This window comes from Protopterus annectens, chromosome 11.part0 (genome assembly GCF_019279795.1).
Source record: "Protopterus annectens isolate FY-2018-M chromosome 11.part0, PAN1.0, whole genome shotgun sequence".
NCBI classification, from domain to species: domain Eukaryota; kingdom Metazoa; phylum Chordata; order Ceratodontiformes; family Protopteridae; genus Protopterus; species Protopterus annectens.
This window is the reverse complement of record NC_056745.1, coordinates 1,466,313,510-1,466,338,432: the sequence shown is the minus strand read 5'-3', so window position 1 is coordinate 1,466,338,432 and position 24,923 is coordinate 1,466,313,510. Positions and strand designations below refer to the sequence as shown.

The 24,923-nt window shown below is 43.7% G+C and overlaps 1 protein-coding gene across 1 annotated transcript in view; it reads left to right on the top strand.

The window, feature by feature from the left end:
• The window catches only part of IQUB (IQ motif and ubiquitin domain containing), a 729,710-nt gene that overhangs the window by 90,290 nt on the left and 614,497 nt on the right, over window positions 1-24,923 (top strand). The window lies entirely within an intron of this gene.

The following is a 24,923-nucleotide window of genomic DNA, read 5'->3' as shown; positions in this document are numbered from 1 at the left end:
GGTCAACCCACGGGCCCTGGCTGAATGCAAGAACAAATTAATATTGAAAGGATTCCTTCCATCTTCCTTTAGCGAGGCACTATCCAGAGCTTCTTTACAATAATCTAGGAAAATGTCTCCCACTTCTCCAAACACCTCAACTGCCTGTTCTAAGACTTTGGAGCAGTCCTTAAAAGAATCGATCCATCACTTACCTCAGATCCAAAAAGAAAAGATCTTAATTTTCAGATCTGACTTGTTCTTCAGATCAGAAACATATCTAGAAACAATCCTTAGATCCGGATACCTCTTCAGATCTGAAAACTCCGAAATTAAAAACACTTCAGATCAGACCCTCTCGGATCTGACACAAAGAACTGCTGATATGGTAATTTTACCCAGAACTCGATATTCCTCCTCAGTGAACCCAGTTCCCTCCAGGGTCCCTTTCCCTTTTTTAAAGAGACCAAAATTTCCTTCAGGGATGTCCACTCACTCTTCCAGAAGCCTTGTGGAAGAGGATGTGGAGAGGTTAGTGAGAAAAATTGTCTCGATGTAGAGCCACCCAGTTATCCTTTCGGCTTCTACTCCATTGGCTCAGAAGATCCGTACATCCAGTACTCCACCTCTGTCAGTTCCTCCTCTGATTCCTTTCAAGGTCTCAGAGCCCTTGGATCCGAGTCACTTGGGCCCATCAGATTTGGATCTGAGAATACTTTTTTCCTCAGATCTGAGGCTTACTCTGAACTCTTTGGTTCATTTGGATCCAGAGAGCTCTCGTAGTCAATTCTACCCTGTCGGGTCTGAGGTTCTTCATTCGACTCTGAGGGTTTTGGAGCCATCTCTACACTTTGGAGCTTTGGCAATGGTTAGTTTCGGCTCCAAAGTCAGCCTCGGGTGGACTGCTCTCAGGGCAGGGTGGGATCGTGGATCATGGACTTGCTGTCTTAGATCCAGGATCCTATCCCTTGCCAGGGTGGTCTGCCTTTGCAGCAATGGAGAGAGTCCTGTCTGCACCCTTGACTCAGATGGTGTGTACCCCCATATATCCTATTTCTACATCTGTCCCATCTCTGTGTCTGGAGTCTCAACTATCCTCTCCACGATGAAAGCTGGTACCGAAACTTCAGGCTTTCTCTTAGAGTATCCCCACTTCTTCTGATACCCCCCCCCAGAGTACCCCATTGAGGAGGTCCCTAAGAAGAAAACATGCAAGAGGAAACATTTAGATTCCCCTGAATCTGTCACTGAACATACAGATCTTGATGAGGGTGCAGGGTTCCCATGGTTACTTCTTGATGTTTCATTCGGAGACATTCTACAAATCCTGAAACAGAGAGGTGGCTGGAAGCCCAGCAACCCTTTGTCAGAGGAATCTGTCCTCCTGAAGGCATTTAGTACAGGCCCATCTACCTCCTGCATGACCCTGGTTCCCTATTACATGATTGAAGACACTGTTCTTCGAATGCGTAATAGTCGAACCGAAAACATCGCAAACACTAAACCGCGAATGGCCACATACGCAATTTTTTTCCTAGGGAAAAAATTCAGTTGGCCTTTCTTGTGGTTTGCCCTGTTCCCCAATGTTGAGTGATCTCTGAGTTGGTATATTTAGTTAGAGGGGTGTGGGGAGTGATGCCCCCCACTTGATTACGATTGGGAAGTGTGTTTCGTTTGTTTACGGCCTCGTGAATTTTTTCCTTAGGAAAAAATTCACTGATGTGGCCGTTCGCGGTTATGTGTTTTCTATGTTTTCGGTTCGACTATTACGCTTTCAAAGAACAGTATCTTCAATCGCGTAATATAGGCCTGATGACCCCACCTGCCAGCAAGCTCATTAACCTGATCTCATGGTGGGCATGGATGGATTCAGATGGATCCAGAATTGAACCAATTCCCAGGAAGCCCAATAAAATAATGACAGGCTCCAGAGGTTAAACAGTTTTGGTCCAAGGGTGTGCTTCTTGATGCCATGGTCATGGCAGTAGCCATTAAGAAGGAACTTACTGACGAAAGTTCCTCCTTTCATCCCTCCAACAAAGAGTCTCAGGTGATGGACAGATTTAGGAAGCATGTCTATGCTTCACCAACCTTTGCCTTAAGGTCCCTGAACTATTTGGCACACTTCACAAAGCTAGAGAGGAACCTGATTAAAGAGGTATCAGACAGCCTGTAGGGATCTGTTTCTGAAGAGGTGAAAACATCTGTTATCTCTCAGTTGGCTACCCTGCATTTGATATCCAACTCCTCTATGAGGCTCATTTTTAATGTAGCAGATGGAACCTCAAGGACAGTAGATTCAGGTGTTGCCATTAGAAGACACATGTGGATGCGCTATTGTGATTTTGTAGAGCCCTTTAAGTCTTTGTTTGTCAATGCTCCTTTTGACAGCATGTCTGTTTTTGGCCCCAAGGTAAAAGACACATTGCCCAGGTGTGAGAAGGATGGAAATACACTTTCTGCTATGGGCATATGTTTTTCCACCCCCTCAAAGATCCTTTTCAAGGAATCATCAAGGCAGTGGTAAAATGTGGTTAAAAAAATCCCAAGGATCTTTCCAGAACTAACATGGATGAAGCTCCCCAGTGGCAGAAGTGGGAACTCTAATGGTAGATGCTTCCCTCATGGCAGAGGGGGCCTGCAGAACTAAGGGTCTAGAGAATCATTCTTTGGTAAACCCTTTCAGCGCTCCTGAAAAGATGCTAGATTGTCCCCTGATCGAGGCAGTCGGGGGTCATTTGGCCCTGCACCAGAGAGCCTGGCTAGGAAAAACAACAGATAGTAGGGTGCAGAGGATCATTTCCAGAGGATATATAATACCATTTTCCCTTTATCCTCCCAATTCAAGAACATTCCCTGATATTTCACCCAGTCAAATTCAAGAACTGCTAGAAAAAAAGATTCATTCAAGAGGTCCCCCCAGACCAGAGAGAATCCGGAAGTTACTCAAGGTTCTTTTTAGTGCCAGAGAAAACAGGGGACTGGAGATCAGTTCTAGATCCAGCATCTTATACAAATCCATTCAAAAGACCAAGTTCCAAATGGTCATGGTTCAGTCCATTCTTCCATTTCTGGAAAAGGACATTTGGATCTGCTCAACAGATCTTCAGGATGTATAGTATCATATAAAGATGAACAGGTGATCCAGAAGATTTTTACCCTTCTGGATGGGAGTCAGTCACTACCAGTTCAGGGTTCTGCCCTTTGGTCTCACCCAGCCCCCAGGGTGTTTACCAAATGCATGGCTGTAGTAGCAGCTCACTTGAGCCAGCAGGGATTCTGAGTGTTTCCATACTTTGATGACTGGCTCATTTCCACCCTGACCAGGCATCAGCTCATTATGGCAAGAGAAAAAATTGAGCGAGATGTGCTCTACTAGGAATAACCATAAACTACAAACAATCTGAACTAGAACCAAGTCAAAGTCAAGACTTCATAGGAGCACTGCTCGATACAAAATCGACTATAGCCTCACTTCCCCTCTCCAGAGCTTAGTCAATAAAATCACAAGTGCAAAAGATAATTTACAGTTCCAGAATCTCGGCCCATTTGGTCCTTCAGGATTTGGGGTCAGTGGCAGCAGCAATAACATTACTACCCTTAGCTAGACTTCATATGAGAATTCTTCAATGGATGCTGGCTTCACAATGGTCAATACTTCATCTTCCTTTATCTGCCCCGACATGAATCACCAGTATAAGCTACTGTGGTGGATTCAGTCAGAAGAAGTTCTACAAGGCCGTTTATTTGTTCCCTCGCAGCTCAAGGCCATTGTGACCATGGATGCTTCCCAGCTGGAGTGGAGGGGCATTACATCGGAAAGACAGTCTAAAGGACTTGGTCCCCCCAAGAGGCCAACTTGCATATCAATGTCCTAGAGTTGAGAGCAGTGCTTTTATGGTTGTAAGCCTTTCAGAATGCTGTCCCTTCAGGAAAGACTGAGATTTTTTTTATTTTATTTATTTATTTATTGCAGTTGGTTTACCAGGATAGTCCAATGGGCCATTAAAGAACCCGTTTTCAATGGAGTCCTGGGGAGAAAAGCTCCAAAAAAGAAAATCAATTTACAAAAACACTGACTGTAAATATATAGGTACATACTATAAAAGAACATAAGCAAAACATAAGCAAAAACATAAATGTACTTAACATTTGTCAGTGACAATCTTGGTACAGGCTAACGAAGGAATAAAAGCAAAACATAAAAGCATTTTAATGAACGAGCATAGTAGATGAATAGAGTAGAATGTTAGAGTAGATGTAGAATAGAGTAGAATGTAGAATAGAGTAGAATGTAGATTCAAACAGACATGTCAGTGGTTTGGTACATCAACAAACAAGCAGGGACCAGATCTTACCCCCTTGTTGAGAAATGATAAAGGTTTTGCAATGGACAATCTCTTCCAACTGCTTTCTTATAGCAATGCATATTCCAGGGAATTCAAATGTATTAGCAGACAAATTGACCAGGTACCTCCTACTACCTCGCGAGTGTTCCTTCACCAAGAACATGGCAGAATTGATTTTTCAACAATGGGGCCAGCCTTGCTGTGATCTCTTTGCATCTCCCCTGAACAACAAGTGCAGCAGCTACTTTGCCTTAATCCCCCCCACAGGGGGAATCACCAAGGGATGCTCTTCTCCACAGTTGGCCCCTGGTCCACTTTATGGTTATCCCTCAATTCCTTTGATTCCAAAGTTCCTACAGAGAGCTGTGATGTTGAAGAGCAAAGTCATCCTTATTGCACCTTATTGGACTTGACAGATTTGGTTTCCCTTCCTTTGGCCTCATTTAATTAATCAACCCTGGATTCTGGACCCAGCTCCAGATCTGCTGTCTCACTGAGAGCCATGATTCATCTGAACCTAAGTTGATGGCTTGGTTTTTCTATTTCCACTAATAGCCAGACAACCTATGCTCTCGTCTCCTCTTCACCATGTTTTGTTATCTTCCCTTAAACCATCTACAAGGAAACTTTATGCTAGTAAATGGAAAAATTTGTACAGTGAGCACTTCTGAATCACATAGAACCCTCTTCTGCCCTGATTCATAGCATTCTTGAATTTTTGACGCTACTTTTTATTCAAAGAGCCAGTTCTTCAACAGTTAAAGTACAGTTGGCAGCAATTTCTAATTTCCATATTGGATATGATGGTTTCTCACTCGCTTCTCATAAACATTGTAAAACTTTTTTGTGAGGCACACTCCTTTTAAGACCTCCGTTTAAAGATCCTACTTCTTTATGGGATCCAAATCTTATCTATCCACCCTTTGAACCTGCACTTGACTGTGATTTTAATTTTTTTTCTTGGAAAACATTGTTTTTGTTGGCCATTACTTCTGCCAGATGAGTTTCCAAAATTCAAGCCTTGTCTATGAAGCCCTCGTATCTAATTTTTCATAAAGATAGGATTGCATTATGAACTAATGCATCCTTTTTGCCCAAAATAGTATCAGAGTCCCATATTAACCAGTCCATCAGTTTAACAGTTTTCTTTCCAAATTATTCAAACAAAGGCGAATATTTTTTACATTTGCTGGATGTTCATAGACAACTGTACTTCTATTTAAATAGAACAAAGGACATCAGAACTACGGATCAGTTATTTGTTTCATTTACAGATGTGAAACTGGGTAAACCAGTGTCCAAAGTCATTCTAGCTAGATGGCATACTGGCTGCATCTCCTTTGTTTACAACAAATTGGATATTCCTTTACCAAAGCAAATACATGCTCTGTTTTTTATTCAAGAACTTCCATGGATGAAATATGTGCTGGGCCCACCTCCCCCATACTTTTATCACTCATTAGAAATTGGATTTGGTATCCAGAGGTACAGCATCATTTGGCTCAATGGTGCTTAGGAATATCCTTCCTTGAGTCCACCCTGAGATTTAAGTAGCTGTGGACTCTCCCATCAGTTGAGGACAGAATGAAAATGGACAACATCAGATAAAGAAGTTAGGTAGTTAGCATAACATTCCATCTGTGTTGTCCATTTTCATTCTTGCTCAGCTCCCCACCCACCAACCCCCATCCTTATGTTTTTTTCTGAAAGAGTGAGTGGATATATATATAAAAAAATGGTATACTCCAACCATGATAAAGCTCCAGATATAGACTTATCTAGACATTTTCTATGTTTACATTTATGTCTATTTGTATAAGAATAATTTCTTTATGATATAGCCAGCAAACAAAATCTGAGGTAAGTGGGGAAAAGTTCAAGAGTTCTAGGTTGCACGAATTTTTGCTACAGCCGAATGGATCCGAACCCATCAGATGAGGAAGAATGAAAATGGACAACACAGATGGAACATTATTGTAAGTTCATAACTTCTTTCTTCCACCTTCCTAAGTATATTCTTTATCAGTGTTGTTACTTCACTTAATTATTCAACAAAGTGTTTATTCATTAAAAAAAAGTACTAGTTTCCTACTTGTGATTGTCATCATAGCTATAACAAGAGAGTTTTGGTCCCTAGCAGCTCACCCATTAAACACTCACTCACTGTCTGTCAGTGATCACACTCATGATGTGTCTATATCACATTATCGAAAGTTTACCTAATCGAATCAATAAAGGTCGAGCTTTATTGATTGATTAAGTAAAACATCGAATAACATAAAAAAAACAAATTAAAAAAAAAAACTAAATGAGCAGGGGGCAAGCCCCTGCACCCCTACTTAAATATACCAACTCCGAGACTGCACTACATTGAGGTAAATGGAAATCTCCCCTTATGGAGATTTCCATTTACTTGCACAATGTTCTTCACTTTCGATATTGTCATGCCGACAATATCAGACTCGATATTGTAAGCTTACGACAACGTGAAGTAGACCCCTCATGATTGCTCATGTCATCTTGTAAACTGTGATACTGTTTTTAAATACAGCTAAAAATTATTATGTAGCATCGTAATTACTCCTCGCTACATGTAAAAGAAATGAAAAACTTGCTTAACAGTTATAAGCTGTCATTAAGCAATTCTGGTTGCTTAATGACAGCTTGTAAACTACTAAACTGTTTGGTGCTTGTACAAGCTGGCACCCAGGGCAGCCACCCCTTCCTCTCTGCCCTTCTCTGGCTCAAATTTCCATCATAAATGTGACCTTGACAAACACAATTCTATTGACTGACCTCACAAATAAAGTGGCCTTAAATTATAAATAGTAAAATGGTATAATGCATGAATATGTTCTGTTTTAATACCCGAGTTGAAGATAACTATTATAGCTTGGGTGTCGATCTGCTATAAGGGTGCAAGCCTCCTTTCATACCAATTCTGGGAATGCCATACCTCAGGGAAAAGGGAATATTCTGAGAAATGGCATCTCAGTATATGTAAATCCACCACATGCCCAAACTGTCAGGCAGCTCAAACTGAGTTGACTAAAAGACAAGTTTAGGTGCAAAGTCCTTCAGAGCTTTGCTGCTGCTGAGTATGCTTCTCTGAGGCTTTCCTTTGCTGGGAAGATAAGTTCCCTTTCTGGAAAAATGTGCATTTTCTTAATTTTGTTGATGTTTTATTACTATCCTCTTCAGGAAAGTTATTTTAAAACTAAGAGTGTTGTGTTTTAATGGATTATCTTGAGGCTGTAATGCACTAATATTGTTTTTTTCTGTCAGTTTAAAAGTGGTGTAAAGTAACTGAAAACATTCTTTTTGTGGATAAATTGTGTTTATTTTACTTTTGTGGGACTGGCATAGTGTTTTAGTTTTTAATGTGCTTTTCTATCAAAAATAACTTCTGTGGGCTGGTAGTATTTACAAACAATTGCTACTTCCCTTTCCCTGGAAAAGACACACCATTTTCAAATTAACCATGGAGCACAGTAGTGGTTCCATGGTTGGTCTTTCTTTCAGCCATAAAAACAAACAAAAAATTAAACAAACAGCTTTTTCCTTAACCGCAGGCTGTTAGTCAGCTGCTGGTGGGTGACTCTGCTGTAGCCATTTGAGCCAGTGTTGTCCATTTTCATCTGATTCAACCTTTGGGACACGGAGCAAACTCAGATCCAGCCTAGGCAACTTCAAAGCTTACGATGCAGGCTCTGACTCCTCCCTTACCCATAATTCCCTTCAGCTGTCAAATTACCTTAGGTCTCATTTACTGTTTTAATTGGATGGTTGCAGATGCTCTGAGTTTGTTTTCAGGATAAGTGAATTTCTTCTTCTAGTCCTATTAAGGATTTTTTCTATGTTTACTGTAGCTTTTTTCTTCCTTTTTCCTTTATTTTCTCATCCACTAAAATATATATACACACACACACACATATATATGTATATATATATACTGTATATGTACAGTATATGTACATAGTTATGTATATATGAATAGAAGGGACTCTTGCCATCTACTTCAAGATATTCTGTTGTTTCCATAATCGGTGGTAGAAAGTATAGAGCTACAGAATATTTTAATTGCAATTCCTTTGGAGTAGTTTATATTATTGGGTGTGAATGTAGGAAAACCAGTTGGTATTTTGGACAAACGAAGAGAAAAGTCAAGGTGTGTATTATGGAACATCTGGGGGATATAAGGAGACAGACTGGACAGCCCAGTACCTTGTCATTTTATATCTGCACATGGGGGAGCAGCAAATAGTTTATTCTTTAGTGTTTTAGCATGGCCAAATGTTACAGATGGTGGGAATTTTAAAAGGGAACTTAATAGATCTGAATGTAGGAACATCATAAATTACAGAGCACTGTTTCCGGGGGGGGGGTGAATGTAGATAGTAACAGAAATAAAAACATTTTTTTTTTAAATTTTTCATTTATTTATATTGGGTAAAATCAAGAAAACAAAACGACATGCAATGATTTATACATAAACAAATTAATAAAAGTAAATCATGGAAGTTTATTAACATTTCATATGATTATTAAAATTTCATACGATTATAATGAAGGTTTGCATGTTAATATGTGGACATATATTGTGTTTTTCATGAAATCATATTTATATTTAAAGTTTATGGTCGTTTTTTTTGTTCCTATGTTTTTAAATGTTTGAAATATTTAATTGATGGCATTTTATTGGTCAGTTTGAAGCACTGGGTGTATAAATTGGATAGCATGTAATGGGACTAATTATTCCTGAAAGGCGAAAAGCCGAGATACTAGAATAAAGTTGGTGCTGTAAGACTCATGAGAAGGGCATTGAAAAAGCCAGAAAGTGTTCCCCAGATCCCTAAGTCTTAGCAGATGCAGTGTCAAAAATACAAAAGTATTTGGATCTGAAGCCTGGGATCTGTTCTCCATCTCCATTGAGGCTTTTTGCCTCAATCTGATCACCCCGCAGATCCATTCCCCCCATTCTGCATCTATATTCCAGGATGTTGTCACTTTTTTCTTCTAGGTCTGCCCATTCTTTAAAGAGTCTCACAGAAGCTGAGATTGGCAGAATGAAAAGGAAATACCTCTGGATGCAGATAGCAGATATAGTAGGGGGTCCTCCCAGCTCCAACTCCTCTGGTAGAACCAAAACATCACCATCAACCCTTCCCTGTTCAACTCCATTGCAGATTTATCCTTTGGAACTGAAGCCCTCAGATTGAAAAATTTCTGGAGCACCTATGTTGACACTGATAGTGCTATCCACTTTGGCTCTGACTAGTACCAGTCTGTCTTGACTCCAAACCCCTAGGATTAAGATGACAGTCAAAGCCAAGGCTTCAGAGCCAATGTCCGGGGAGAGGGTTTGACTCCAAAGGTGAAGAACCATCCCTTCCCCTTAGAGCATTGGCTCTTGATAGCTTGGCTCTGATTGCTTCTGGATCTCTTTCTGTGCCAGCTTATAGGGAGACTTCCTTGGGCCCTGTTTCTTCCTCAGTTTTGAGCCCTTCCATGAGGTCATCTTGCACTTGAAAGAAGAGCTGCATCCATCCTTTTAAGATCTGACTGGACCTCAAACTTATTCTGCTCTGGAATCCACTAACTCTTGTTGACAGGGACAGTCATTCAGTGTCCAGAGATCACAGGGTAACATTCTCTTTGAGTTCTCAGCCTGATTCAGACCTGTCACCAGATACTCTCTGACAGGTACACAAAAAGCAGACATGCACGTGGAAACACTTGGATACATCACCAGAGTCCATTACAGAAGGCACGGATTTGAAGGAAGGGGAAGGTTTCCTCTATAGGCTGCTTTGGAGATGTCTCCTTTGGAGGAATTCTAGGACTGGTCAAGCAGAAAGGAGTTGGTCCACAGATATGCCTTTCACTTCTTGGAGTGGTCTCTCTCACTGCTGCCCTTCAAGATCTATTGGCTCAGTGAACCTGGAAGGAGCCTGATACAACAGATCCTATACCCAATAAATCTGACAGGCAAAGACAAGCTTCGTTGGTGTAAGGGTCCCCCTGTGGATGCTGTGGCCATAGCAGCAGCTACAAAGAAGGAAGTCTCAGAATAGAGTTTGTCTGCCCTTCCCCTTAACAGGGAGTCCAGGAACTTGGACAGATTTGGAAAATGGATGTATGCCTCAGTGACTTTTTCCCTGAAGGCACTGAACTACATGGCCCATATTATTTGGTTTCAAAGACATTTGACCAAAGAAATTACTAGCTCACTCTCAGGTAATTTGCCAACAGATATCCATAAGAATCCCAGATTTCTGTTTTATCTGTTATTTTCAATGTATCCATGCATTTCCATGCATCTGCTTTCTAATGTAGTTGATGGGATAACCAGAGCAGCAGGTACCAGTATAGCCTTATGCCACCATGTGATAGTGTGTTTTTATAGAGTAATTTAAGATGTCCTTCATCAGTGCTTCTTTTAATGGTACTACATTGTTTGGCTTGAAAGTTAAGGACACACAACTGAGAAGTGAACAAGAAGGTAGGACTCGTTCTGCCATCAGAATCCATTTCTCCACTCCTCAGAGAACCTTTTCCAGAAATCAGAGAGGAGGAAAGAAAATGTGATTTCCTATGTCACAAGGTCCTACCCAGGAACCTTTTTTGGACAGACCTCCCCTCAGCAGAGGAGGAGGTCATTTCAGTGGACATCACCCAAGAGGCAGAATGAGACTAGAAAACCAAGGATTTTGCAGTTCCTTTTCTGTGAAATCCTTCCAGATCCCCTGAAGGATTACCCAACTGCTCCACTCTGGAGGCAGGCGGGGGCACCCATGCCTACACCCTCAATCCTGGTGGGCTATCACTTCAGATTCCTGGGTGTTAAGGATAATAGCCAGAGGATACTCAATACCATTTCTAACAATGCCCCAGACAACAGCAAGGATTCCCCTAGTATCACCCTATCAGCTGGAATCCACAACAGCAAAAGCAAACCAGCTGTTGGAAAAATTAGTCATCCAGCAGGTCCTGCCAGACCAGCTAGGATTGGATGTCTACTCAAGCTTCTTTTTAGTGCCAAAAAAGTCAGGGGACCTAAGCCATTTAAACTAATACATGAAACAGACAAAATTCTGGATGGTCATGGTTCAATCCATTTTGCCTCTACTCAAAAAAGGACGACTGGATGTGCTGTACTGATCTCCAGGTAACCTAAAGATACACAGACTCTCCAGGACATTTCTCAATTTCTAGTTGGGAGAAAATCATTATCAATTCAGAGCTCTCCCATGTGGACTCACCACAGCCCCCTGGGTGTTTACCAAATGCATGGCAGCACTAATAGCCTTTCTCAGACTGCAAGAGTTCCTGGTCTTCCCGTACTTAGATGACTGGCTCCTCACCACTCCGACCAAGGATTTGCTAATTCTACAAAGTGACCTGTTAACACCAACTACTTTGCTGTCTGGGGATTACAGTAAACAGACAGAAGAGAAAACTGCTCTCATCTCTAAATCTGGAATTTATCAGATGCCATCTAGACACCACAACTCAGATCTCCACCTTACCTCAGTACAGGAAACGTTCAAATTGCCGAATAGCATTTCAAGTGCTAGACAGACTCTCTCCTTCAGCAAGCTTAATTCCAAACCTCCTTGGACCGATGGCTTTGGCCATCATTCTCATCCACATTTCCAGACATCATATGAGGGTTCTGCAGTGGACTTTCTCAGTCCAGTGGTCTCAGTGTTATCACTCCCTCAACTCACCGATCAGGTTGATTTCAGTATGCAGAGCCCAGATAGAATAGTGGATGATGTCATCAGCATTGACAACAGGTTGTTCATTTTCTGCACTTTCCCCTACAGCAGTAGTTACCACAGATGCTTCCCTTTAAGTGTGGGGGCATTATGAAGGGAAGACAGTTCAAGGTACATGGACACCCTTAGAGGCCAACCTTCACATCGATATTCTGGAAATTAGAGCAGTCCTTCTGGCTTTGCAGGCATTTCAAGACTCTCTTCCAGTGGGTGTGACTGCAATCAACATGTCAGTGGTCTGGTACATCACCAGAGGGAACCAGATGTTATCCGTTATGCCAAGAAGCGCCATGGTTTTGGCAATGGATGATGTCTTCTTATTGCTTTCTGGTGGTAATGCACATCCCGGGGACTTCCAATGTGCTAGCATACAAATTGAGCAGGTGCATTCTTTTGCCTCACAACAGTGGTGAACAAAATCTTCAGTCACTAACCTTCCTGCGACCAGTTTGTCTCAAACCTGAACAGCAAATTCTGCAGCCTCTTTTCCCTGATCCCTCCACAGGGTCAGTTATTGAGGGACTTTGTGATCTACAGTTGTCCCCTGAGTCTCCTTTATGCATTCTCTCTGTTCCCTCTAAACATGAAATTCATTCAGAAAGCCAGAAGGATCAAGGCCAAAGTGATCTTCATCACCCCATACTGACTTTGGCAGGTCTGGTTCCCATATCTTTGGTCTCATTTGCTCAGTCCACCCTGGACTCTGGCTCAGAGGCTAAACCTGATCTCTGCAATTCTGTTGATCACCAAGGACACCAGTTTCACAGAAAATGCTCATATTTTATTTGATTCTCAAAAGTCTAGCACTAGAAGAGTATATCACAGTAAATGAAACAGATTTTCTTATTAGGCTAGAGGGAAAGGTTTGGACCTTTTTTCGGCACCCATTCCTTCTATTCTATTGACAGTCATTTCCAATTTTACATAGCCCATAATGAGACTCCTATAGCTTCATTAATGGTGTCTAAAGCTTTCCTTAAAGGAACTGTTCTTCTTCCTCCAATTCTACATCGTATGCCTCCATGGGACATCACTATGATGTTTCAGGTTATCACACAATCCCCCTTTGAACCAGCCGATTCAGTGGATCTTGAGCTTTTGACATGGAAAGTGATCTTTTTGGTGGTAATCACTTCTTCTGAAAGGATTTCATAACTTCAAGCTCTGTTATATAAATCACCTTATTCAATTTTTCATAAAGATGCATCTGATGTTGTTAATCTTCTTCCCATTCATCACTGATGGGTTTGGTTCCGAGCCCTCGGAACCGAGTCAGCCTAATACCAAGCTTGCATATACCAAAAACTCTCAAGCTAAGCTACTACCCACAATGCCCTTCTCCCAGTTACCTCAGATCTCATTTGCCGTGCAGCCATATAGCAGTGTTTCACCGAGTTCTCCAGCTAAGTGTCATAATTTTATAAATTTTGCTGTTTTTTGAAACTTTTTTGAAACTTTTCTTCTAATCTAACTCTCTTCTACCCCTTTTCTCTATCTAGGCTCTACCCTTTGGATATTTCTCTTACCATCATTGGTAATGCCCTCTCCTACCCTTGAGGTACCGTTTGATACCATCGTTGATATCTTTCTTTTCTGCTGTTTTCTATACTTTCTGGCAATAATTTGTTTGTTTTCTTTCTGTGTGTTGAATATGTCTGACAAAAAAGGGACCTCGGGGTTTAAACATTGCACTACCTGCAATGGCAAACTCCCCAACAGTGACTTACACGATGATTGTGTCTATTGTCTGGGGGTTTCCCACCTCTCTGTGAAACCTCCTTGCCAGATTTGCCTGAGTTTTAGTCAGCGGATGCTGAATGAGAGGAAAAACAAACTTATCTTGAAAGGCCTATTAGCTTCATCTTTTTCAGAGGCCCTTTCTGTGTCGGTGGTCTCAACCCCACCAGTGAAAGACAAAAAACGTCCACATTCTGATCCCTCTTCACTGGCTGGTGATAAGGGTAAGTCCCACAAACACAAGGCCCACAAGTCTTCTATAAAGCACAAAATCGCTTCCTCGGCTCTGAATATTCCAGTTCCTAGCTCAGCTCCAGTTGCTTCTGTGGACATTGGAAAAACTTTGACGTCGGCGCCACCTTCGACACCGACATCTACGGCACCAGACTTAACTATAGTGATGACTACGGCTCTGGCCTTATTGCCTCCGATAGTCTCGGCAGCGACTTCACCTCCTACCACACCGATGTCAGTTCCAACGATCATCTTGGAGCTGATAACTTCTACTCCAACTGTCTCTTCAGCACCGAGTCCTTTATTAGCACTGTTAATCCTTCTATTGCCTGTTCCCAAGTTAGAATCTTCGGTGCCGACAATTCAAACACCATGGACCCAGTACTCCCCTTCATTGGACCCATTCTTAGGCCAGGCTTATAACCCTTTTCTGGACCAGCTTGTCTCCCCTTCCGCAGTGTCTGTAAGGTCCACCAGGAGTCTATCTGAATTCGATGTGGTGCGCCTGCTGGACCAGCTGTTGACAGCCAGAGGGAAAACAAACATTCCTAAAACTCATCCCACTTCGGGGTTTGGGTTTTATGCTCCCAGGACTCCCACTTATTCTCCTCCCTTGGATCCATTGGTTCTGAGGCCCATAGCTCCAATGTCCTTGGTGGGATCCCTTTCCTTGGCACTGACAGTAACTCTGTCTGAGGCTTCAAGGCCTCCCTTTTGGGCCTCATTTCCTACGGAACTGTCCCTTCTTCAGTCTCATGGTTGTGGGGGGTGGAACCCTCAGCTCCCAGCATGATTCCAAGTTTTTTGTCAGTTCCATCCCCGGACCCAGGGGCAACATCCACCCCGATCTTGCTTGAGGCTCCATACCTGGGAGCGGGCCGCGTGGAGCGGGGTGTGACCCCGGTTCCGAGATTGTCTTATTCAGTTCCAGGCTCCCATTCCTCTTTGGGTGGGCCAGCTTTCCAGGTGATGGAGAGGGTGCTTGCTTCTGGAAGATCTCCCCCTATGTTAGATCTCCCTCCTGCTCCCTCTGAGCTACAGCAACCGTGGGCCACCTCCCCAGGATACTGAGAGCATAAGCCTCAGGAGAACCCTGTTCAGGGTAATTTCCCTTCCGAGTCTTCTTCAGACGTTCCCACTGAAGAACCTCCTTGGAAGAAGGTGTGTAAGAGGAAACACCTTAACTCCCCGGAGGAGTCTGTCACAGAGGTTATGGACTACGATGATGGGGAAGGATCCCTACGGTCACCCCCTGATGATGTCTCCTTTGGACACATCCTGGAAATTTTGAAACAGAGAGGTGGCTGGAAGCCATCCAGTCCTTCCTCGGAGGAGTCCATCTTCCTGCAGGCTTTCCACTCTCAGCCTTCTACTTCTTGGGTGACCCCACCTGCCGACGAATTAGTCCAACTGATCATGCAGCATGCGTGGAAGAACCCTAATTCGATTGAAGCCATTCCCCGGAGACCAGATAAGATTCTTTCCCCAATAGAGGAGCATCCCCACTGTTCTAGAGGCTTGCCAGTAGACACTATGGTGGTGGCGGCGGCGGCCATGAAAAAGGAATTGCATAAGAAAGTCCTACTGTTCACCCACCCAACAGAGAGTCCCAGGCTGTGGACAGACTAGGGAAGTGAATTTTTGCTTCAGTGACCTTTGCAGTCAGGTCTCTGAATTACTTGGCACATTTTATCTGATCCCCGAACTTTCTGGAGCCCTCGCGGGTCAATTTTCTGATAGGGCACATGACAAGGTTGCCTCTCAACTTGCTACCCTTGAGTCTATCTCCAACTCGTCCATGAGGTTGCTCTCCCACACAACCAAAGGGGCGGCTAGAGCTGCTGGTGCAGGCATAGTCACGAGACGCCATGCCTGGATGCTCATCTGTGACCTCACAGACTCCTTTTAGTCCTCCTTTTTGAATGCCCCATCGAACCATCCACCTTGTTTGGTTCTAAAATGAAAGACACACTGGTCAGGTGCAAACAGGATGGAAAGACCTTGTCTGCCATTGGCCTGCATTTTTTCAAACCTCAACGTTCTTTTTCCAGGAACCAGAGGATTGGGAAAATATGGCATAAAAAATCTCAAGGCCCTTTCTGCAATGCACGTGGTGAGGATTCCCCCAGAGGCAGAGGTGGTTCCAATGGAGGAAGACACCCCTTTCGGAGCAGAGGGGGTCTCCAAAACCAAGACTCCAGGGATTCTTTCTCCAGACGATCTTATCAATGCTCCTGAAGTGTTGCCTGATTGCTTTCCTCTGGAAGCAGTCGGGGCTTGTTTTTCTCTGCACCAACCTGCCTGGCACTATTACCAATGATCGGTGGGTGCTGAGAATAATCTCCAGAGGCTATTACATCCCTGTAATATCTTTCCCAAAACCTTCAAAGTGCCTTCCCGATGTTCTACCCAGTCAAAGGGAAGAAGCAGCTTTAGAGATAAGAAAGCTGTGTCAAAAAAGAGTCATCCAACCAGTTCCCCCAGACCAATGCGGATCCGGTTTCTTTTTGGTGCCAAAAAATAACAGGGACTGGAGACCCATTTTGGATCTCAGCCAGCTAAACAAGTCAGTGGTTCAAACCAAATTCCGCATGGTCACTATACAATCCATTCTCCCTTTTCTACGGGGGAATGTTTGGATGTGCTCGATAAACTGCCGGGATGCATATTACCACATCAAAATGGACAAATGCTCCAGGACTCTCCTTCGTCATTACCAGTTCAGAGCCCTGCCATTTGGTCTCCCGACAGCTCCCAGAGTGTTCACAAAATGCCTAGCAGTGGTGACAGCTCATTTGAGACTTCAGGGATTCCAGGTGTTTCCATATTTAGAGGATTGGCTCCTCTCTGCCCCACCAAGCTCCTACTGACCATGGCCCTCCGCTACACTCTCTCACTGGAGGAGTCTCTAGGCATCACAGTCCATTGGGAAAAATCCAATCTTCACCCTACCCAACAGTTGGAATTCATAGGAGCAGTATTTAATACTCGAACAAGCCTGGTTTCTCTTCCTCCTCACATGCTTCAGAGGTTAAGATTACAGGTACATGTGATACTCTGTCAAAGAAAAGTGTCAGAAAGAGAAGTTCTACAGGCTCTGGGGTCTATGGCTGCATCCATTCCAATTGTTCCTCTGGCAATATTACATATGAGACTGTTACAATGGCTCCTTTTGTCCCAGTGGTTGGCAAACCTTCACCCTCTAGACTCACAGATCCTCATCACCAATTCCTGCAAGCAAGATCTTCTTTGGTGGATCAGGACAGATGAAATTCTTTGGTCTTACCCCTTCCAGACCCCTCAACCCAATGCCACGGTAACCACGGATGCTTTCCTGATAGGGTGGGGGGGCCACTTTCAGGGAAAGACAGTCCAAGGCACGTGGTCCAACAGAGGCCAACTTGCATATCAATGTTCTGGAGTTCAGAGTGGTGCTGTTGACATTGCAGTTACTACATAAGCTCATTCCATTGGGAACGATTGCAATCCATTCAGACAATATGTCAGTAGTCTGGTACATAAGCAAACAAGGAGGGACCAAATCCTGCCCCCTGTGCCGAGAGGCCATGGGAATTTGGCACTGGGCAATAGCTTCCAACTGCTTTCTTATAGCAACGCATATCCTGGGGAGCTCTAATGTGATTGCGGACAGGTAGAGCAGATGCATCCTCCTTGCACACGAGTGGTCTCTCAGTCCGAGTGTGACGGCAGAAATTTTCAGCCGTTGGGGCCAGCCTTGCTGTGATCTTTTTGCTTCCCCCTCAAACAACAAATGCACCAGCTACTTTGCCCTTTTTCCCCCAGAAGGGGAGTCACCAAGAGACACTTTGACTCATGATTGGCCCTCAGGTCTCCTCTATGCTTATCCTCCAGTTCCCTTGATACCTCTATTTTTAAAGAAAGCAATTTGGTTGAGATGCAAGGTAATCCTCATTGCTCCATTCTGGCCTTAACAAGTGTGATTCCCCTTTCTCTGGCCTCACCTATTACAACCTCCATGGATCCTGGACACTCATCAGGACCTAATCTCTCTCCCAAATCAATCCACTCTCAAGCTAATAGCTTGGTTTCTCCTCTTCCATTAGTCACCAGGCAGGAATCCCTCTCCTCACCTGTTCGCGATATTATTCTGGCCTCCCATAAACCATCCACCAGAAAACTCTACAAAGATAAGTGGGAAAGATTCACTCTTTGGTCTAGAAAACAGATGCTAGACTCTTTCTCAGCTCCTGCATCTGCTATACTTCACCACCTTTCTGAATTTTTCAACAATGGAGCTTCAGCTTCCACTATTCGTGTCCACTTGGCAGCTATCTCCAATTTTCATAATGGTCTACAAGGCATGCCACTTATTTCCAACCACATTTGCAAGACCTTTCTCAAAGGAGTTTTCCATAGCAGACCCCCAATCAGATGGCCTGTAGGGATATGGAATCTCTCTCTGGTATTACAGTCTCTCTCTTTACCCCCTTTTGAGCCTGCTGCAAAATGTGACCTTAAATTTCTTTCATGGAAGTCTCTCTTTTTGGTGGCAGTCACATCAACTAGATGGATTTTGGAACTACAAACCTTATGCATCAAGAGTCCATATTTAATCTTTCATAAAGGCAGAGTATCTCTTTGTACTAATCTATCTTGTCTCCCCAAAGTGATTTCTGATTTCTCTGTCAACCAGTCCATTGAGCTCCCAGTGTTTTTCCCAAACTATTCCAATGAAGGAGAATACTGTCTGCACTCATTGGATGTACATAGACAATTATGTTTTTATTTAGACAGGACTAAATCTTTCCGTAAGTCGGATCAACTTTTCATCTCCTTCTCTGGACCAAAAATGGAATGTGCCATATCAAAGGTCACCCTATCAAAATGGCTCAGAGATTGTATTACTTTTTCATACTCTCAAACTAATGAACCTAAACCTGTTAATATCAAAGCTCATTCAACGAGAGCCTTTGCAACTTCTGTTGCTTTTCATTCCAGAGCTTCCATGGACGACATTTGTGCAGCAGCCATTTGGGCTAAACCCCATGCTTTCATCAAACATTACAAACTGGACTTGGTCTCCAGGGGCAGAGTGGCCTTTGGCTCAGTGGGACTCAGGAATGTTCTTCCATAAGGGCCACCAGGGTTTCAAGTAGCTTGGGATTCTGTCCCATCAGTGATGAATGGGAAGAAGATTAACAACAGCAGATAAAGAAGTTATGTCTTACCATAACATTCCATGTGTGTTGATCTTCTTCCATTCATCACAACCCACCGTCCGTCCCCCTCCAAAGGCTCCTGGTGGATCTTATGGGTCCTTGCAGTGTTTTCAGGGTATTTGCACAGAAATGGCCTCTGCTTTTACTTCTATATATTGCATGCAAACGCGATCTGAGGTAACTGGGAGAAAGGCATTGTGGGTAGCAGCTTAGCTTGAGAGTTTTTGGTGTACGTGAGCTTGGTATTATGCTGACTCAGTGCCGAGCCCTCGGAACTGAACCCATCAGTGATGAATGGAAGAAGATCAACAACACAGATGGAACATTATGGTAAGACATAACTTCTTTTTTTTTTCTAAAACCAAATCTGTCTTTCATCCCTTAGGTGGCATTCAATTTCTAAAATACTCTAACAAAGGAGAATATGCATTACATCTACTTGACATTAGAATATGCATTATATCCATTTGATGTTCATAGACAACTTAGATTTTATTTGCATAGAACTAAGAGCTTTAGAAAATCAGGCTGACTATTCATTGCATTCACTAAATCAAAGCTGGAACAAGGGGTTTCTAAGATCACTCTTTCAAGATGGCTATCAAACCGCATACTTTGTTTATGTGATGTTGAGTGTAAACCTCTCTAAAAGAATGATGGCTTATTCCACGAGAACAATGGCAGTCTCTATAGTTTTCCAACATCAGTTTCTGATTGATGAGATTTGTGCAGTTGTAACTTGGCCTACTGTACATACCTTTGTATCGCACTATAAACTGGATGTAGAATCCAGAACTCATTCCTCCTTTAGCTCTGCTGTTCTCAGGAACATCCTTCCAAAATTCCACCAAAGAAATCATGTAGCCAGGGATTCTGTCCCAAAAGTTGAATCAGATAAAAATGGACAACAACATATTACGCACTTAGAACAACACCAATGTATCATTATGCTATTTTTGCCTGGCTCAGTATCCTTTCTACCATCCCCCTTCCAAATTTTCACATTCATCTCCTTGGAGAATGGGTAGAATCTACAGGAGTCTGCCTGTCTCTAACTTCATCAGGATACCTAGTGTACTATCAATCAGGTATTCTTATACATATATATATGTATGTATATTTTTTGTTTTACTATTACAATTCGGAAACGTACTCAGTCGAGGAGGGTAACATTGAAAGTATAGTTTCAAAGTGTCATAATATCAAACTCTACTGTGCTGAAGCTTGAATGTCAATTTCCTAACTTCAAATGCAGTTCAACAGGCACATTTTCAAAACAGCGAATACTAAACACTTGGCTTTAACAAGGTTTGATATTGGGACATAAAAACGTTTTAATTTTCGCCATTGTTTTTCGATGACATGAAGATTCAACCGAGTGAATTTCTGAACTGTGATATTAAACCATATTTTTACATGGGGCAGGCTTCATCTGAGGTAATATGACAGCCGAGAGGGAATTGTGGGTAGGGGGAGGAGGAGTCATAGCCTTGGATCCGAAGGTTTGAAGTTGTCGAGGCCGGACCTAAGTCAGATCAGAGTCCTAATGGTTGAACCAGACAAACATTGGATAACACAGATCTTTACTGTTTACATTACTTTCATTTTTTTCCTCAGACCTCTCATCTTTTACTTTGAATCCCTCTGGTGTAGCACATACAGCCATTGTGGACTGGGGGTTATCCACATCCTCTGCGGCTGTTGGGGTCCCCTCAGTGGGCAAGGGATAGCCACTATTGTTGGTCCTGAGAGAAGGACCAGGAAAGGTTTGCATGTTATGTCGGAATGCTGTACTCATCCCTGGGAATGCTGCCGCCACCATTAGTAATACAGCTGCCACATTTTTCTAATCAGAATGAAACCGAAAACCAAGCATGTTTCTACTCCTCCTTAATTTTCTTTGGATAGGAGTAGTTTACTGGGTCTAGCTCAGGGTTTAAGTCATGCTACTGATCCTTCTTGAAAAGTAATTTCTGGTAAAAGAGGAAGGGATTGCTCTTTTCCTGAAGAGATTCAAGATTCTGAATCTGAGCAGGAAGATGCAGGAAAGGATAAAAGATTTTTTTCCTCAGATTTCTGATTAGATTTAGTGGAGAGCTTAATCTCTGATTCTCCTTGTGGGGGTTTCTCTTTCTGTGCGACTATTGCTAGAAAGTGTTTTCAGTCCCTCAGAAAATACTATGAGTTGTTATAGAAGGATTTTTCAGAACTTACACCCATTCCTCATGTCTTGTCTACTTTAGAAGATGTATATATTACTGCCTACAATTTTCCATTTTCCCGGTAGTCAGCCAGTTGACCCTAAAAAGGTAGGTAGGATGTATAACGTTTCTCAGTTTTTACGTTTTATACACTATTCCGAAACCTAACCCAGCAGTTATAACTTTAGTTAATTCCACTGCTGATAAGCACTTAGTTAATTCCAATTTTAAATTTTTTAATAAGGATAGGAAAATTATTGATAGCTATGGAAAAATTGTATACTTTTGCAACTCTGATTTTCAGAATTTTGAAATTTCAGGCTCATATGTTAAAATTTGTTCTGACAAATTGATAAAGTACGATGTTAAGTTGTCTATCTCGCCTTCATTCTTGCTGGATGGGTTCGGAGCCAACCTCGGCTCCGACTCGGCCACTCTAAAACTCGAGAGTTGGTTCCACCGGCTCGAAGCCCCTCTTATATCCCACAATGCTAGGCGTGAATTACCCCAGATCTCGTTTGCCGCTACAGCGATCGAGGTGTTGTTTTTTCTACCGGCTCAGGTCAGTGGTATTAAAGCAGGTTTAATAACTTTTAAACCCCTTTTTAGCTTAGCCCTTTCTTCTTTAGTTATAGTGTAGTGGATATTATCCTTCCTACCCTTATCCAGCCCCTTTCCCACAAGAACTGATAAGTTCTTTCCTTAGGCCTTTGGGCCCTCTTCCCTAATAGTGGTGTGTATGTGTTTTTAGGGATTTATTTATATAAACTAACTAATTTTCTTTAGCTTTTAGTTTAATTTATCTTTTCTGATAGTGTAATCGGTGTGTGTGTGTTTTGTGTGGTGATTACACTTCGGCCCCTTGAAAATGTCCAAGGATTCAAAGGTCTCAGGCTTCAAGAAGTGTGACTTGTGCTGTCAGAAAATGTCTCTGACAGACGGTCACACTTCTTGTGTGTACTGCCTGGGACCTTTACACCTGCAGGACTCTTGTGCTGTATGCCATGGCTTCAGCCCCAGAGTCCTGCAGGAAAGAAAGAACAAACTCATCCTAAGGGGTTTGCTCAAGCCTGAAGGTTCCCTAACTGCTTCATCGACTCCAGTGTCTGAGTTGAGGCCTAAGGCTTCGAAGCCTACTGCTACATCGGCTCCGGCTGGAGCCGATGAGTCTTTGACTACAGTTTCTGTGGTTCCCTCGGCTCCGGCTGGAGCCGAGGTATTGGAGATTCCTGGGTCGGCTCCGATCAGACCATCGGAGCCGACATCTGGAAAGAGGTCGAGGTCACCATCCCTTGGCTCCGTTCATTCGGCTCCAGCGTCTCCCTTGCTGTCTGAACGGAGCCACAGATCTCACTCCTCTAGGTCATCGAGGCTCTCGGATCATGACCTCCAGAGGGTAGTGAGTCGACTTCTAAAGTCTGAGGCACTGGCCCAAATGCTTCAGAGCCCGACTCATCAGTTGATGCCTCTACCTATTCCTCTAAATATTCCTCCTCCGACTCCTTTGAGCTCGGAGCCAGGGCGTCTCAGAACCGAGACTGTGGTAGCGTCGGAGCTGATACATTTGTCTTCGGCTCCGTCGTCGGCTCCGATTTCTTCTTTTGAAGAATCTCGGTGCCGGACTTTCCTCGTCGGCTCCGAGGGGGTGAGTGGCATCGGACCCTTGTCCGACCCCCCTCTCCCTCTCTGTGCTTCGGCGCTGGTGAGTTCGGCTCCGACATCGGCCTCGGCGCCATCTCTGTTGGTGCCGAGGGAGGTTCTCAGCTTCTCGGAGCGGGGACCTCTGGCTCTGCCTGACAGGGGTGCATTCGAGGTCATGCAGAGTGTGTTGGAACCTGCTTCAACTCCACAGTCGGCTCCGTCCGCCCCTCCCTCTTCGGTGCCTCAGGTGATGTCTACTCTCTCCCTCATCCCTGACTGCAGAGAGCCAACTCTTCAAGAATCCCCTGTGGGGATTTCATCTTCTTCCGAGGCCTCTCCTGATTTGGCAGGGGAGCCCCCTAGGAAGAGAAAGTGTAAGAGGAAACACATAGACTCACCTGAGTCTGTCACCTCTGACACAGATTTAGAGGATTCCGAGGGTTCCCCCCGTTCCCCTTCTGAAGATGTCTCCTTTGCAGACATTCTAGAGATCCTTAAGCAGAGGGGAAATTGGCCAGCCCTTAACCCTTCAGAGGATGAATCTGTGTATCTTGAGGCATTTCGCTCTCGCCCTTCCACCTCCTGGGTGTCCCCCCCCTTTGACCCCCTCATGCAGGTGGTAGCAAAGAAAGCCTGGACGGCTCCTGACTCAGTGGACCCTACCCCCAGGAGACCTTCTAAGTTTATAACAGCACCCACTGATAAACAATTTCTGACCAAAGGAGTTACTGTGGATGCTATGGTGGTAGCTGCTGCCACCAAGAAGGAACTAGCTGATCCTTCAGTGCCTGTCCATCCCCCTAACAAGGAATCTAGGTCTATGGACAGGTACGGGAAGCGGATGTTTTCGTCAGCGACCTTTGCAATGCGTTCGCTGAACTACTTGTGCCATTTCACTCGTCTCCAGAGAGATTTGATCAAGGAAGCGAGTGAGATGTTGAAGGATCCTACAGCTGCAGGTTTTCAAGACAAGATGAACGCCCAGCTGACTACCCTGAATTCTATAGCTAACTCCTCCATGCGCCTCCTTTCATATGCGGCTGATGGAGCGAGTAGAGCTGCAGGGACAGGTGTAGCCTTACGCCGGCATGCCTGGATGCGACTATGCAATTTCGCGGACCCCTTTAAAACATCTTTCACTAATTCCCCGTTTGATGGATCATCTCTCTTTGGTCCTCAAGTGAAAGAAACCTTGACTAGGTGCAAGACGGATGGCAAAACTCTATCTGCCGTCGGAGTCCGTTTTTCTGCTCCTTCTAGACCTTACCCCAAAGGCCAGAAAAGTGGGAAAATGTGGTTCCGTAAACAATCTCAAGGGAATTTGCCTGACGCACAAAGTCGGTTCCCCTCCAGAGGCAGAGGAGGGAACAATAATGGTAGACGTCGCCCCAGAGGCAGAGGGGGCCCGCAGAACCAGGGCAATCGAGAAACTTTTTCCGATAAACCCTTTCAGCATCCCTGAGGTGTTGCCCGACTGTCCACCTTCGGAGGCAGTCGGGGGAAGATTGTCAATGTACCCAGAAGCCTGGCTATCCCTAACTCAAGACAAGTGGGTACAGTCCATCATTTCCGAAGGCTATTCCATTCCCTTCGTTTGCATTCCAAACCAATCAAAAAAATCCCTTCCAGATGTTCTACCCGCTCAAAGGGATCTTGCAGCTTTGGAAATTTCAAAGCTGCTTGCAAAAAGAGCAATCCAACCAGTTCCAGCAGACCAGCAAGGATCCGGAATCTACTCCAGGTTCTTTTTAGTTCCAAAGAAAACAGGGGACTGGAGACCAATTTTGGATCTCAGTATCT